The 6000-nt window shown below is 43.9% G+C and overlaps 5 non-coding genes across 5 annotated transcripts; all 5 read right to left on the bottom strand.

Annotated features, from left to right (window-relative positions):
• Positions 1–387: 387 nt before the first annotated feature.
• LOC127920627 (5S ribosomal RNA) lies at positions 388–506 on the bottom strand. The gene has a single exon (XR_008106741.1). It is a non-coding gene; the product is annotated as a 5S ribosomal RNA (ribosomal RNA).
• Positions 507–1633: 1127 nt separating this feature from the next.
• LOC127920628 (5S ribosomal RNA) lies at positions 1634–1752 on the bottom strand. Its single transcript, XR_008106742.1, has one exon. It is a non-coding gene; the product is annotated as a 5S ribosomal RNA (ribosomal RNA).
• Positions 1753–2916: 1164 nt separating this feature from the next.
• Positions 2917–3035, bottom strand: LOC127920629 (5S ribosomal RNA). Its single transcript, XR_008106743.1, has one exon. It is a non-coding gene; the product is annotated as a 5S ribosomal RNA (ribosomal RNA).
• A 1129-nt stretch (positions 3036–4164) lies between these two features.
• On the bottom strand, positions 4165–4283 carry LOC127920630 (5S ribosomal RNA). Its single transcript, XR_008106744.1, has one exon. It is a non-coding gene; the product is annotated as a 5S ribosomal RNA (ribosomal RNA).
• A 1123-nt stretch (positions 4284–5406) lies between these two features.
• Positions 5407–5525, bottom strand: LOC127920631 (5S ribosomal RNA). The gene has a single exon (XR_008106745.1). It is a non-coding gene; the product is annotated as a 5S ribosomal RNA (ribosomal RNA).
• Between the last annotated feature and the right edge of the window lie 475 nt (positions 5526–6000).

The following is a 6000-nucleotide window of genomic DNA, read 5'->3' on the forward strand; positions in this document are numbered from 1 at the left end:
ATCGTGTTATATTTCGATTAAAAAGGTGTACTTTTGAGAGCGAAAACCTGGAGAATCAGGGATAAACGGTCAACCGGGAAATGTAAACGGAGAAGAGGGGGAATAATTGTTTACTTTTTTTTTTTGGGGGTTCAGGCAAAACATTGAAGGGATTTTACAGGGCCCTAATGGACGACAGACATTGACAGTCTCCGAGCCTAAAAACAAACGCTGAATGTAGTGCCTACATTTTGAGGGAAACGCACTGTCCATGATTGGATTTGATCAGGGCAGGGCAGCACTAACAAACTGCATGTAAGTCCAATAAAAAGACACAACATTATTAGGGCGATAAATAAAAGGCAGTTGCTCCACGCATGACACAAGAATACCCTCTACTGGAGCAAAAGCTTACAGCACCTGGTATTCCCAGGCGGTCTCCCATCCAAGTACTAACCAGGCCCGACCCTGCTTAGCTTCCGAGATCGGACGAGATCGGGCGTATTCAGGCTGGTATGGCCGTAAGCGAAGGGAACTCTCTTGGTACACTATATAAAGTCAATGTGCCGCTTATTCATCGGGAGACAGAGAGCTGTCCACGTTGTGACACACTGACAAAGCTCAAACCTCGCTTACATTTCCAGCCCATATATTTCAGTCTTGTGGGGGGGGGGCATATCCTATGTTCACACTTATGACAACTTCATGGACTAATCCAGACTTTAAACCGAAATTCAACAATATTCAAAAATGTTTTGAACTAAGGAGGAAATCAACTAAATCCTTTCAACTTGTTAGAAAATGCATTCATTTGCCCAAGTCAATCATTAGACATCAACAAAATGCATCAGTGATTCGTATTTCCACCCAACTTTCAGAAACGGCACAGGACTGCCCAGTTTCTGTGCGCATGCGTGCGGAGCGCTACACTTTGTGTAGCCGTTTGCGATGAGGCTAATGATTACCTTCTTCTGGTAGAGAAGGAAAGGCTTCCCATAAAAACCTTCTCAATGAAATATTAACTGCAAAGTAGCCTATGCCAGCTTGGCAGAATTATATATCATCATTATTTGCTTCAATCCAGTGGCCATTTGTTTAGCAAACTCTGCAATCACAGGAGCGCTACAGCAACACCGTCTCTTCCTGGCGCACACTTGCGTGTAAAGGGTCACTACACCCCAAAATCGATATGTCTTCAATTTTTCCCATACCTCAAAAGTGGTTTCCTGCTAGGGTTTTAAACGTTGTCGTGGACATAGAACATCCAATCGTGTTATATTTCGATTAAAAAGGTGTACTTTTGAGAGCGAAAACCTGGAGAAGCAGGGATAAACGGTCAACCGGGAAATGTAAACGGAGAAGAGGGGGAATAATTGTTTATTTTTTTTTTTGGGGGGTTCAGGCAAAACATTGAAGGGATTTTACAGGGCCCTAATGGACGACAGACATTGACAGTCTCCGAGCCTAAAAACAAACGCTGAATGTAGTGCCTACATTTTGAGGGAAACGCACTGTCCATGATTGGATTTGATCAGGGCAGGGCAGCACTAACAAACTGCATGTAAGTCCAATAAAAAGACACAACATTATTAGGGCGATAAATAAAAGGCAGTTGCTCCACGCATGACACAAGAATACCCTCTACTGGAGCAAAAGCTTACAGCACCTGGTATTCCCAGGCGGTCTCCCATCCAAGTACTAACCAGGCCCGACCCTGCTTAGCTTCCGAGATCGGACGAGATCGGGCGTATTCAGGCTGGTATGGCCGTAAGCGAAGGGAACTCTCTTGGTACACTATATAAAGTCAATGTGCCGCTTATTCATCGGGAGACAGAGAGCTGTCCACGTTGTGACACACTGACAAAGCTCAAACCTCGCTTACATTTCCAGCCCATATATTTCAGTCTTGTGGGGGGGGCATATCCTATGTTCACACTTATGACAACTTCATGGACTAATCCAGACTTTAAACCGAAATTCAACAATATTCAAAAATGTTTTGAACTAAGGAGGAAATCAACTAAATCCTTTCAACTTGTTAGAAAATGCATTCATTTGCCCAAGTCAATCATTAGACATCAACAAAATGCATCAGTGATTCGTATTTCCACCCAACTTTCAGAAACGGCACAGGACTGCCCAGTTTCTGTGCGCATGCGTGCGGAGCGCTACACTTTGTGTAGCCGTTTGCGATGAGGCTAATGATTACCTTCTTCTGGTAGAGAAGGAAAGGCTTCCCATAAAAACCTTCTCAATTAAATATTAACTGCAAAGTAGCCTATGCCAGCTTGGCAGAATTATATATCATCATTATTTGCATCAATCCAGTGGCCATTTGTTTAGCAAACTCTGCAATCACAGGAGCGCTACAGCAACACCGTCTCTTCCTGGCGCACACTTGCGTGTAAAGGGTAACTACACCCCAAAATCGATATGTCTTCAATTTTTCCCAGACCTCAAAAGTGGTCTCCTGCTAGGGTTTTAAACGTTGTCGTGGACATAGAACATCCAATCGTGTTATATTTCGATTAAAAAGGTGTACTTTTGAGAGCGAAAACCTGGAGAAGCAGGGATAAACGGTCAACCGGGAAATGTAAACGGAGAAGAGGGGGAATAATTGTAAGGAGGAAATCAAAAATCCTTTCAACTTGTTAGAAAATGCATTTTTTTGGGGGGGGTTCAGGCAAAACATTGAAGGGATTTTACAGGGCCCTAATGGACGACAGACATTGACAGTCTCCGAGCCTAAAAACAAACGCTGAATGTAGTGCCTACATTTTCGAGGGAAACGCACTGTCCATGATTGGATTTGATCAGGGCAGGGCAGCACTAACAAACTGCATGTAAGTCCAATAAAAAGACACAACATTATTAGGGCGATAAATAAAAGGCAGTTGCTCCACGCATGACACAAGAATACCCTCTACTGGAGCAAAAAGCTTACAGCACCTGGTATTCCCAGGCGGTCTCCCATCCAAGTACTAACCAGGCCCGACCCTGCTTAGCTTCCGAGATCGGACGAGATCGGGCGTATTCAGGCTGGTATGGCCGTAAGCGAAGGGAACTCTCTTGGTACACTATATAAAGTCAATGTGCCGCTTATTCATCGGGAGACAGAGAGCTGTCCACGTTGTGACACACTGACAAAGCTCAAACCTCGCTTACATTTCCAGCCCATATATTTCAGTCTTGTGGGGGGGGGGCATATCCTATGTTCACACTTATGACAACTTCATGGACTAATCCAGACTTTAAACCGAAATTCAACAATATTCAAAAATGTTTTGAACTAAGGAGGAAATCAACTAAATCCTTTCAACTTGTTAGAAAATGCATTCATTTGCCCAAGTCAATCATTAGACATCAACAAAATGCATCAGTGATTCGTATTTCCACCCAACTTTCAGAAACGGCACAGGACTGCCCAGTTTCTGTGCGCATGCGTGCGGAGCGCTACACTTTGTGTAGCCGTTTGCGATGAGGCTAATGATTACCTTCTTCTGGTAGAGAAGGAAAGGCTTCCCATAAAAACCTTCTCAATGAAATATTAACTGCAAAGTAGCCTATGCCAGCTTGGCAGAATATATATATCATCATTATTTGCATCAATCCAGTGGCCATTTGTTTTGCAAACTCTGCAATCACAGGAGCGCTACAGCAACACCGTCTCTTCCTGGCGCACACTTGCGTGTAAAGGGTAACTACACCCCAAAATCGATATGTCTTCAATTTTTCCCAGACCTCAAAAGTGGTCTCCTGCTATGGTTTTAAACATTGTCGTGGACATAGAACATCCAATCGTGTTATATTTCGATTAAAAAGGTGTACTTTTGAGAGCGAAAACCTGGAGAAGCAGGGATAAACGGTCAACCGGGAAATGTAAACGGAGAAGAGGGGGAATATCCTTTATTTTTTTTTTGGGGGGTTCAGGCAAAACATTGAAGGGATTTTACAGGGCCCTAATGGACGACAGACATTGACAGTCTCCGAGCCTAGAAAACAAAACGCTGAATGTAGTGCCTACATTTTGAGGGAAACGCACTGTCCATGATTGGATTTGATCAGGGCAGGGCAGCACTAACAAACTGCATGTAAGTCCAATAAAAAGACACAACATTATTAGGGCGATAAATAAAAGGCAGTTGCTCCACGCATGACACAAGAATACCCTCTACTGGAGCAAAAAGCTTACAGCACCTGGTATTCCCAGGCGGTCTCCCATCCAAGTACTAACCAGGCCCGACCCTGCTTAGCTTCCGAGATCGGACGAGATCGGGCGTATTCAGGCTGGTATGGCCGTAAGCGAAGGGAACTCTCTTGGTACACTATATAAAGTCAATGTGCCGCTTATTCATCGGGAGACAGAGAGCTGTCCACGTTGTGACACACTGACAAAGCTCAAACCTCGCTTACATTTCCAGCCCATATATTTCACTCTTGTGGGGGGGGGGCATATCCTATGTTCACACTTATGACAACTTCATGGACTAATCCAGACTTTAAACCGAAATTCAACAATATTCAAAAATGTTTTGAACTAAGGAGGAAATCAACTAAATCCTTTCAACTTGTTAGAAAATGCATTCATTTGCCCAAGTCAATCATTAGACATCAACAAAATGCATCAGTGATTCGTATTTCCACCCAACTTTCAGAAACGGCACAGGACTGCCCAGTTTCTGTGCGCATGCGTGCGGAGCGCTACACTTTGTGTAGCCGTTTGCGATGAGGCTAATGATTACCTTCTTCTGGTAGAGAAGGAAAGGCTTCCCATAAAACCTTCTCAATGAAATATTAACTGCAAAGTAGCCTATGCCAGCTTGGCAGAATTATATATCATCATTATTTGCATCAATCCAGTGGCCATTTGTTTAGCAAACTCTGCAATCACAGGAGCGCTACAGCAACACCGTCTCTTCCTGGCGCACACTTGCGTGTAAAGGGTAACTACACCCCAAAATCGATATGTCTTCAATTTTTCCCAGACCTCAAAAGTGGTCTCCTGCTAGGGTTTTAAACATTGTCGTGGACATAGAACATCCAATCGTGTTATATTTCGATTAAAAAGGTGTACTTTTGAGAGCGAAAACCTGGAGAAGCAGGGATAAACGGTCAACCGGGAAATGTAAACGGAGAAGAAAAGGGGGAATAATTTTTATTTTTTTTTTGGGGGGGTTCAGGCAAAACATTGAAGGGATTTTACAGGGCCCTAATGGACGACAGACATTGACAGTCTCCGAGCCTAAAAACAAACGCTGAATGTAGTGCCTACATTTCGAGGGAAACGCACTGTCCATGATTGGATTTGATCAGGGCAGGGCAGCACTAACAAACTGCATGTAAGTCCAATAAAAAGACACAACATTATTAGGGCGATAAATAAAAGGCTCCACGCATGACACAAGAATACCCTCTACTGGAGCAAAAAGCTTACAGCACCTGGTATTCCCAGGCGGTCTCCCATCCAAGTACTAACCAGGCCCGACCCTGCTTAGCTTCCGAGATCGGACGAGATCGGGCGTATTCAGGCTGGTATGGCCGTAAGCGAAGGAACTCTCTTGGTACACTATATAAAGTCAATGTGCCGCTTATTCATCGGGAGACAGAGAGCTGTCCACGTTGTGACACACTGACAAAGCTCAAACCTCGCTTACATTTCCAGCCCATATATTTCACTCTTGTGGGTCTGGGGTGGGGTGGGGGGCATATCCTATGTTCACACTTATGACAACTTCATGGACTAATCCAGACTTTAAACCGAAATTCAACAATATTCAAAATGTTTTGAACTAAGGAGGAAATCAACTAAATCCTTTCAACTTGTTAGAAAATGCATTCATTTGCCCAAGTCAATCATTAGACATCAACAAAATGCATCAGTGATTCGTATTTCCACCCAACTTTCAGAAACGGCACAGGACTGCCCAGTTTCTGTGCGCATGCGTGCGGAGCGCTACACTTTGTGTAGCCGTTTGCGATGAGGCTAATGATTACCTTCTTCTGGTAGAGAAGGAAAGGCTT

Source organism: Oncorhynchus keta, unplaced genomic scaffold (assembly GCF_023373465.1).
Source record: "Oncorhynchus keta strain PuntledgeMale-10-30-2019 unplaced genomic scaffold, Oket_V2 Un_contig_20062_pilon_pilon, whole genome shotgun sequence".
In the NCBI taxonomy this organism is placed as follows: Eukaryota; Metazoa; Chordata; class Actinopteri; order Salmoniformes; family Salmonidae; genus Oncorhynchus; species Oncorhynchus keta.